We start from the raw sequence: 11,206 nt of genomic DNA on the forward strand, positions 1-11,206 counted from the left end.
CCTACAGAATATCAATAAGAGACATAATTTGCTATGAGATGGCATCAATGATATTACAGAGGAATTCTCAGTGGGACTCAGAGAAGGCTTTGTGGAGAAGGTGGATGCTATGTTTATACATGAAAGAGTAATTAATAATATCAAAATAAAGAGGGAAAGAATATTTTTGGTGAGAATAGATAATATGAGTAAAAGTTAGCTTCTTTTTCTACTAGATACCCACATAGTCCCTTGGTAGAGCCCTATGGCTCATACTGAGAGAAAATTGCTAGGTCAGGAAAATGCATATTGTTGGTGGAAAAAATAGCTCAGACTCTACACACTTCTGATAGTATGGGTAATTTTTAGCAAAGAAGTTAGTCATTTATATAAACTTCCTTTAAGATAGAAATACAAACAGCATTTTCTGGGTACAAACATACTACTTTAGTTAAACTTGATTAAATGAAGACATTTTCAACTTATTGAAGATTATTTGACTCTATGACCCAGCAATCCCACTTCTGGGCATTTACCCAAATGTACAGAAACAAAGACATTCTTTACAAGGACATATTTTAGCAAAGATGTTCATTGCAGCATTATTACCATAACTAAGATATGGAACCAGTATTACTTACTAAGATAGGGAACCAAACCAGTTGCCCCGAGTAGATAAATGGATCAAAAAGATATGGTATTTATACACAATGGAATTCTATGCTGCCATCAGAAAGAACGACATTGCCCAATTGGTAAAGAAATGGAAAGACTTGGAAAAATTCATTAAGTGAAGTAAGCCAGACCCAAAGGAACAAAGGTTCCATCATTTGCCTCATTTTTAATAATTAGTGCACACCTAGGATTATCCTAGAAGAGGATCAGAATAGCTCAAAAGCTGTGTCACTGCCTGCTGCAACAACACATCACTTCAGAGGCAGAGTGGGAATGATCACAGACTCAAATACCTTGCTGCCTCAACTCGCCAACGGTTTTGCTTTTGATGAGCACTCTTTTCGGGCCCCATGTTGGGCACCAGAATGTCGGGGTTTTTAATCCTCGGTCCCTCCCGACCCACAGCAGGGATAGGGAGAGCACTCCCCAACCAGGACGAGCCAAGAAAGGAGAGGGCCCACTGACCTCCCACACCCAGCCCTCCCTCACCGGAGGACAATCAGAAACATCAGGGAGATCCATCAAGGCAGGAACTTTACTCTTGAGGAAGTCCCTCCAGCTAATATCGGGTGCCAGAGCCTATCAGCACAAAGGTGGGCAGGACATGGAGGTCCGTGTGTTTACTCTCACTATAGGTCTCAGCATAGAGTGATAAAGGAATAACACATTCATAACCAATGGCAAACAAGTCTCAGTATAAAGTGATTCACAATACCGACGATATAGTTCAAAGTTAGGCATGGCTTCATATATGACAGCTCATTTCTTTGCGTGGTTATCCTACTCAGTGATGCAGATTTATGGGCCAGCCTGACCCTGCGCTTGGCTCCCAGCACTATGTAAATATGGTCATGAAGGATGAGACTAAATGAAATAAACTCTAGGATATGAAAACAAGAGGTTTATTCTTGTGATTGTTGTTCTTAATGTATCTGACTTTGTTACCTGGTACACTGTATATACGTTTATTTGTTTATTTGAAATAGAGAAGGGAAGGGGAAATTAAGATGACTGAGAGGTGGTGGGGGGAGGGAAGGGGGGACAAAAACATGAGTAGGGGATCAGTGTTCCAGAAGTAATCTACCCACTACCTGGAAATAAAATACAATAAAAATGATAAAAAAAAAAGATTATTTGATGTGGCTGTGATGTTTATGCACATGCAGCTGACTCAGTCATGTGGAGTAACAGGGATTTCAACAAATATTTGGAGGATCATCTAATAAAGAAGACTCTGCTCTTCAAATCAAATTTTAGAGGAAAACTGCTATGTTAAAAGGTAAAATAGATGAATAAATTGAATATATAACATACAATTAAAGTAAGGAAGGGAAACGATGGGTTGCAAAGGGTGGGTCTGAATGGGGTGACTGAAATAAATGAACTATATCCATAAAAAAGATTATTTGAAAACATTTTAAGATGCATGAAGATTGTTCTATCTCAGCAACTTATTACTTGGCACTAAATAAGTGGGATGAGCTATATCAGATATTGTTTGAATCATTAGAGTTTTTTAGAATTTAGATGTGAATCATACAGTTTTGATGAAATAAGTGAATTTCTACATCACTGAAAGGGTTCTCAGGAGAGATGGGGTGGCCAAAATCCTAGACTGTTCAATACTGACAATGAGACATACTTTCATTATACTCTAACACAAAAGGAATGCAATTATTCCAGTATTCTGATAAGAAAATAATTAAGGAATTTGGACTTACCTCTCAAACAGTAAAAGTATCAGCCTCAATTATATTGTAGTAGTTAGAGGTATGGTAATAGAGTTTGTCAAACTTCATCATCTTAGGGTTTACTCTTAGGTTCAATAACTCAATTTTGTTCATTTGTTTTTGGGACTCCTTCTTACAGGGCTCCACCCTTACCCCCACCCATGAGACTACTTCCTTATAATTTGACATTTAAAGATGTATGTAGTCATTTTTCCTTTCTGTTTCTAAGTAACAATCATAGTAATGGGCTGTAGAAGTGATCATAGAAATGATTATACTAGCAGTTAAAGAAATGTCATAATAACTGTCATGCAGCTCCTCTCATGCTTGCTTACAGTGTTGTTTTAGCTTCTGTAACTTCACCCTTGTCTTGCATCTGAAGGAAAGAACCATTAAGGACTTTCCACTCCTAAACAAATAAGTGAGTCAGCTTTCTGTTTTAAAAGAGGCCATGAGGCCAAACTTGGCAATACACTTGTTTAGGCAACTGACTACCCAGTGAAGTCGTGAATATTTATAAAGATTTTCTTTTGGCTGTACTCTCTGTCCTGGTATCACAACATCACTGTTAGTGTTCTCATCATCATCACCATCATCACTGACAGTCTTTCTGTTATTAAGATACAAGTATGCCACATTCCAAAAGTGTCATTTGGTTTCTTCTGAGTATTGTACTTGGTTAGGTGTCAAGTGATGAACAATATAAATGGGACTATAATTTATCATTTCAGAAGAAATGATTAAGATCACAAGTCATCATGATGGTTCTTAGCACTACTACTCTAAAATAAATGTGTTTTTTGATATTTATAGCTCTGTAATATCGTCTAAACTTTGGTATTGAAATTCCTCCTGCGCTGTTCTTTCTGCTAAGAAGTGTTTTTGCTATACGGGATCTTTTATTATTCCATATGAAATTTTGGATTGCCTCTTCTATTTCTTTAGAGAATAACATTGGGATATTGATGGGTAGGTATTGCGTTGAATTTGTAGATAGCCCTTGGCAAGATTGTCATTTTCACGATATTGATTCTTCCAATCCAGGAGCATGGGAGTTTTTTCCATTTCCTCAGTTCTGCTTTAATTTCCTTTTTCAAGGAATTCTAATACTATGTTAAAGAGGAGTGGAGATTGTGGGCATCCTTGTCTTGTTCCTGATTTTAGAGGGAATGGCTTTAGCTTTTCGCCGTTAAGTATAATACTAGCTGTGGATTTGTCATACACAGCCTTTATTATATTGAGGACTGTTCCATGGATTCCTAGTTTCTCCAGAGCTTTTAACATAAAGGGGTGTTGTATCTTGTCAAATGCCTTTTCTGCATCACAAGAACAGGCCTGAAGACCAATGGAATAGAACTGAAGACCCAGATAATAAACCACAGACCTATGGCTACCTAACCTTTGACAAGGGATCCAAAAAAAAAAATAGAATGGAAGAAAGATAGCCCCTTCAACAAGTGGTGCTGGAAGAACTGGTTAAGCACATGCAGAAAAATAAAGTTGGACCCTTCTTTGTCACCCTGTACTAGAATTAACTCCAAATGGATCAAAGACCTGGAGGTAAAAGCCAACACTCTGAAAACTTTACAAGAAGGAATAGGAGAAACACTAGACCTCCTTGGCACAGGTCGAAACTTTCTTAATAAGGATCAAGAATCACAACAAATCAGAGAAAGGCTGGATAAGTGGGACTGCATTGAACTGCAGAGCTTTTGTATGGCAAAGGACATAGCTAGTAAACTAATTAGGAAGCCTACAGAGTGGGAGAAGATCTTCACCAACCATACAACAGACAAAGGCCTCATATCTAAAGTATATCAACAGCTCAAAAAATTGAATCACTCCAAAACTAATCTCCAAAGTAACAACCATCCCATTAAAAGATGGGCCAACGACTTAAAGAGAGTCTTCTCTGAAGAAGAAACAAAAATGGCCTATATACACATGAAGAAATGCTCAACATCTCTGGCCCTAAAAGAAATGCAAATCAAAACAACTCTAAGATTCCACCTCACTCCAGTTAGAATGGCTAGGATCAAGAAAACTAATGACAACAGATGCTGGAGGGGATGTGGCCAGGAGGGATCACTACTACACTGTTGGTGGGAGTGCAAACTCGTTCAACCACTATGGAAAGCAGTATGGCAGTTCCTCAAAAGACTAAACATAGAGCTCCCCTATGACCCAGCAATTCCACTACTTGGCATTTACCCAATCATCCAGAAACAAAGACATACTAAATCCACCAGCACAACAATGTTCATTGCAGCACTATTTACCATAGCGAAGATATGGAACCAACCCAGATGTCCCTCAGTTGATGAGTGGATCAACAAGATGTGCTATTTGTACACAATGGAATTCTATGCTGATATCAGAAAGAATGACATTGCCCCATTTGTTAGGAAATGGAAAGACTTAGAAAAGATCATATTAAGTGAAGTAAGCCAGACTCAAAGGAACTTAGGCTCAATGGTTTCCCTCATTTGTCATAATCAGGAGAAACCTTGGGCTCTCCTAGCAGAGATTTACAATAGAGCAAAACCTTGATACAAAAGGCCATATAGTAGGACACTAAATGAAAGGATCTCTAGGGTATAGAAACATAAGCCATATAATGAATGATTCTTGTTCTTAAGGTACTATGTTAGCTCTCATCTCTTTTGCTGTCCCTTGGTTATCTCATATTGTTACAGTATCTCACTTTGTTACCTGATATATTGGATATATTTGTATTTGCTTATTTGAAATTGGATAGGGAATGGGGGAAAACAAGATGAGGGGTGGGTATAGGGGGGAGGGAAATGGGGACCAAGACATGTGAAAGGGTATCTATGTATGGGAATTAATGCACCACCTATCTGGCAAATATCATGTAACCCTTCTATTAATTACAATAAAAATATATGAAAAAAATAAATGTGTGTTAGGAATAAATGTCCATTTGTCATTCTGAATAAGTTATAAATATGCTTTCCATGAACATGGAGCTGAGATGGACTGCATGTCTTTATGCAAGAGAAAATAAATATCCTCTACTCTGTGGATAGGTAATAATGGAAATCAAGGCAGGAGATCTTGACAACCTTCCTTATATTATTGTCTCTTCTTTTCTATTTAAAACAAAACACTTACCAAACAGTCTTTATACATTATCATATTCTAGCTTTTGTTTTCCCCCAGTGCTGGTTTAAGGACCATTAGAGGAATGTATCTGTCTGGCCATGTTAATCTGGATTTGCAACTCAGCTGTCAGTCCAGGGCAAATGCCCAATGGAAGCCCCCTAGTTGGCTGTCAGTGAGTCACTTCTGTGCACAGCCTTTTCTCTTTTCCTTAAAATCTTTCCCCCTCTGGTAACATGGCCTTTTAAAAACAGCCCAGAAAGTCATTGGAAGTGTAGGAGTGGGGTAGAAGTATGATGGGAAACCATACTAAAGTGGTGCTTTGACAGTTGTGAATATATCCAAAATGTTTCCACTAAAACTAGACTTTAGTCATGTTAAGACAGTCAAAAAAGTTTTACAAGTTTCTGTTTGGCCCTGATTTCGGCTACTGTGTTCATGACCTGATTAGCTAGTGCCTAGAAGGGATTGACAAGAGTAGCAAATCCAGTGAGACAGCTCTTTGTAAGGGGAATTTATGGCTGTGTAATATAGTGATTAACCCTCCACACCCATAAGCTATTATCCAGGGCACCATGACGGCTTTAGAGCGAAGGAAAACAGAATAGTGAAATTAAACATTCTCAACATGTAGATGTGACCACTCTCCAAACACATTTTCTTATCTGTGGATAAGACTTTATTGCGGCCAGTTAGAATTTAGAGCTGAATTCAAATTTTGCGTGTCTTACAATAATAGTTACATGAGCTTAAGTAAGATAGTTAACCTCCCTGTGTCTCATGTGCTTATCTATAAAAGTGGGACTGTCAAGTTTCACTACCCAAGATTATTGTGACTTTACTGTGCTCTTAGTTGACATATACAAACACTTAGTAGGGGATGACTTTATACAGTAGGAAACAAGTATATGTTAATTTTTTCCATTCCTTGACTCAAATGTTTGAATTAGGACTTGAAACTATTATGAGAATGAGATCTATAATAGAGACACAAATTTACTGCTCTGTGTAACATGCCAAAATGCTATTCCAAATCTTTGAACTCTCTGCTCACTAGCTAACGCTGGTTTCCCCAAGAGGATGCAAACTGAGAGTCACATTCGTCATCCACAAGAACTTCAAGACTTAATCAAGTTTTAGGCTGCTCTCAGACATTGATTTCTGTGGATGAGGTATCTTAACAGTTTTTTTAATGCACTATCTCTGTTCCTACTGACTAACTGACCCTCTGGCATGTAAGTGCCAACAAATATCCTTGTTCTTGAAATATCTTAGACTTTCAAATCATATTGCCTTTAGAGATGGAGTGCTCAGAAAGAATATAGGGCATGACAAGAAATTAAATTGAACTCATATTTTCTCATTATTAGGATGTTCTTAAGTGGAGATACCACTAAACCCAGGGACTAGGTTGAGTCACTCTTCTGTCTCCCAAACTTCCCGATCAAAATAACACATGGCATTGTTCTTGACTTCAGAAATTCTATAGGTCGGAAAGTAGGTAATGCCTGGAATATTTGGGTACTCAACTAATATTTTTTTTCAAATGAGAAAATAAATGAATAAAAGAGTAAGTGTTGAAAACAACATACAAATATTTTCAGCAAGAACTTCAAAAACTTTAATGCCTATCCCTCTATTTTCTAGTTCTTTTTCTAAATGCAAAGAACCAAACATGAGAAAATAACAATTTGCCTTCCTCTCTGAGAAAATTAATTAGCAAAGTCCTCATATACCAGCTGTGCTTATTGACCTCCAGCTAAATACACAGTCCATTATTTAAACCCAAGAAAAAAGAAGACAAGAAATAATGGAAGCCCTCACACTTGGCACTTGTTTCACTGTTTATCAATCTGAACAGATACTGCAAATGTGCCATTCTTTTCTGTTGCTTTGTAGCATGAGCCCCACTGAGAATGATTCTCCCCACATATCGAGTCAGAATATCTAACGCTGGCATCAGGTTAATGGCATTATCTGGGATCTAACAGCAGAGTTCCAATATAGGGTTTTCCCACACGACTATTGACAACTTTAACTGTGCTAGTGTATATAAGATATTAAGAAATCTTTAGCACAGAGCAACAGTGTGGGATCTGATTTACATTGCAAAATTCTTCCTCTCGAATATGAGCACTTCAAGTAATTTAGAAGCCCTACAACTTACTTTTTAGTCCACCTTCAAAAAACAAAGATCCAAGCTATGTGTTGGTCCACTTCTAATCCTAGCCTCTCAGGAGGATGAGATGTGAGGATCATAGTTCAAGACAAGCCCAAGCAAGAAAGTCCCCAGTAACCTACAAAATGAATAAAGCTGGGCCGGGAGTTTGGCCTAGTGGTTGAGTGCTTGCCTAGGATGCACGAAGACCTGGGTTCGATTCCTCGGTACCACATAAATAGAAAAATGCCAGAAGTGGTGCTGAGGCTCAAGTGGTAGAGCTCTAGCCTTGATAAAGTCCAAGGACAGTGCTCAGGCTCTGAACTCAAGTCCAGGACTGGCAAAAAAAAAAAAACAATAAATAAATAAATAAATAAATAAATAAATAAATAAATAAAGCTGGATGTGGAGCTGTGACACAAATGGCATAGTACCAGCCTTGAGCAAAATGCTCAAGAACAGTACCCAAGCCCTGGGTACAAACCCCAGGAGAAAGAAAGAATGAAAAGGATACAAAACAATAATAACAGTAACATACTATGTGTATTTTTCCACACTTTTTGTTAACACCAATTCATTGTTCAAAGGATTTTCATTTTTATGCATATGTATTCTTATTCCTGCATATTTTCTCATTTGCTGTTCCAACTCAAGAAAACTTACTAGACAAACAATAATTCTAAAAAATCCAAATTAGAAAGGGACCAGCCCCTTTCTAACACTCTTAATTTGTAAACAATGCATTACTTTCAATTGAAGTAATTATTGCATGTCTACCGGAGACTTCAGAACTCTTTAACAAATTATCATATCATTACCTTCCATAAATAAGTGAAAATTACACACACACACATTTATATGTATTTGCCAGTCCTGGGGCTTGAACTCAGGGTCTGGGCACTGTCCTTGAACTTTCTCAAGGCTATCACTCTACTACTTGAGCTACAGCATCACTTTGGGCTTTTTCTGTGTATATGGTACCAAGGAATCTAACCCAGGGCTTCGTGCCTGCTAGGCAAGCACTCTACCATTAGGCCATGCTCCTGACCTATATTTTTCCTAAGAATACTCAACTTTTTGCTTTTCCTCTCTGTAACTTTTAGCTTTCCCTCAGTGTGCAGTGGCAAGATGGTATCTTCAAAGCTGAAGTGAATGAATTTCTTACTCGAGAGCTGGCTGAATATGGCTACTCTGAAGTTGAGGTCCGAGTTAAACCCACCAGTACAGAAATCATTATCTTAGCTTCCAGAACAGAGAATGTTCCTGGAGAGAAGGCTAGCCACATTAGGGAATTGACTGCAGTAGTTCAGAAGATGTTTGGCTTCCCTGAGGGCAGTGTAGAACTTTATACTGAAAAAGTGGCCATAAGAGGACTGTGTGCCATTGCACAAAGTTTCTGTGGTACAAAAGCCTGGGAGGGCTTGCTGTGCAGAGGGCTTGCTATGGTGGGCTATAGTTCATCATGTAGAGTGGGGTAAAACACTGAGAGGTCATGGCTTCTGGGAAACTCTAAGGACAGAGGACTAAGTCCATGAAGTTTATAGATGGCCTGATGATCCACAATGGAGAACTAGTGAACTACTATGTTGACACTGCCGTGCACCATGTGCTACTCTGATAGGGTATGTTTGGCATCAAAGTAAAGATCATGCTGCCCTGGGACCCAAGTGGTAAAACTGGCCCTAAGAAGCACCTGCCTGTGAGCATTGTATAGCCTAAAGATGAGATTGTGCCAACTACCCCCATCTCAGAACAGAGTGGTGGATAGTCAGAACAGCCTGCCATGCCACAGCCAGTCTCTACAGCATAACAGGGTCTCCTAGGTAGCTGAATCTGGAGCCAGGATGTTGCTCCAGAGACATCTAATAAAATCTTGTACAAGGATAAAAAGAATATTTAACATTTAGCCAACTTGTTATGCAGTATTTGTTTTCATGTATTCATCACTCCTATCCATACCCACTTCACTTAGATAAATAAGTAAACATAATTTTACACCTAGTGTCCCTTCTCTTGACTTTTGCCAGTACTTACTCGAAAGATCCCACAATCTAGCATTTGAGCCTCATAGTTCCCTAGAGATATTTAGAGATTCTGCAGATGCTCTTTCTTCAATCTGTTTTGAGTTTTCTCCAACCTGTTGCCTCAAACTGTGTATTTCATGGCACAAGGTAAATAAATCATCTTCAGATGGAAAATTGTATGTTCCCTTCATCTTGCAGTCTATCCCTTACAGTAAATAATCATATCTAGAGGTTTAAAGCCCATGAGATTGAAATACCTAAAAACATTTAAACCAGGCCTTAGAAGAATAAAGAGGAGAGATTTCCCTTGAATATTTTTCAAGACAATGAACTTCATATCGCGCCCATACTAGAGCTTCAATTCAGGGCCTCTGGCTCTTTATTGACTCTCTTTGTTGCAACTAATTCTCTACAACTTGAGCTATGTTTCCAGTTCAGAATTTTGCTAGTAAAATAGGTATAGTCTGAAAAATGATACTGAATGATTGCATGTGAGCTGTAATCCTGCAGGTCTCAGTTTTGAGAGAAGCTTGGATTATAGGCATGAGTCACCAACACCAAGTGATAATGTGTATTTCATCAAAACATTTTCAAAAGTAAAATTTATCACAAAATTTTATATATTATGGTAGATGGCATCACAACAGTGGCAATATGAAATTGAGAGAGCACATGAAGAGACAGGAAACAAGAAATAAAGAGGTGCTATGCTCACTTATAACAAGTTGTTCTCATGGGACCCATGAGCTGAGGCAAGAACTACTGTGAGAAAAAGCATGTATCTCAAATGAAGACCAAATCAACTTCCACTAGCTCTCACTTCTTAAAAATTTGTACCACCACTCAACATTGTCACACTGGCAACAAAGCTTCCAGCACATGAGTCTGCTGAAAAATCACATCTAAACTATAAAAGACCCATAACTTCTAATTAGAAAGGAAATAATATACAGACACAGTTTTAATAATGCTCTTTATACATATTACATATGTATCCAACTTGCATCATTGCTGTCTTCCTTTTGCCTAAGACTGCTTTTGTAGAGTCCATGGCTGGAGAAATCTTGTTACGGTGTTTGTTTTCTTGATTACTTTCTATTGGCATATCTGTAGGTAATTTTTCCTTTTGATTCTTAGAATTACCTATGTTTTAAAATGCATGGACACATGCCTGAAGTATAAAATAATTTTCTCCTAACAGTAAATTAATGCAACCACTATGGCAATTAGTATAGAGATTAAAGAAACTAAAAATGAACTTACCTTATGATCCTGCCATGCAACTCTTTGTCTAAATCTTAAGTAGTGTAAACCAATATACAAGATACCTCTATGCCCAAATTTTTTGCAAATGCTTCATAATAGGCAAATGGAATCAGCCAAAGTGTGCAACAGAAAATGAATGGATAAATAAAATATGATATGTACATTGTATATATATACATATATATCACAAAATATCACAGAGCCATGAAAGTAGAATGATGTCATCTGCAAGAAAATGGATGGAATTAGAG

General features: G+C 37.9%; 1 pseudogene; it reads left to right on the forward strand.

The window, feature by feature from the left end:
- Window positions 1–9,127: 9,127 nt before the first annotated feature.
- Window positions 9,128–9,475, forward strand: LOC150041463 (small ribosomal subunit protein uS3 pseudogene; annotated as a pseudogene).
- Window positions 9,476–11,206: the final 1,731 nt, after the last annotated feature.

Source organism: Megascapheus bottae, chromosome X (genome assembly GCF_031878675.1).
Source record: "Megascapheus bottae isolate mThoBot1 chromosome X, mThoBot2.hap1, whole genome shotgun sequence".
NCBI classification, from domain to species: Eukaryota; Metazoa; Chordata; class Mammalia; order Rodentia; family Geomyidae; genus Megascapheus; species Megascapheus bottae.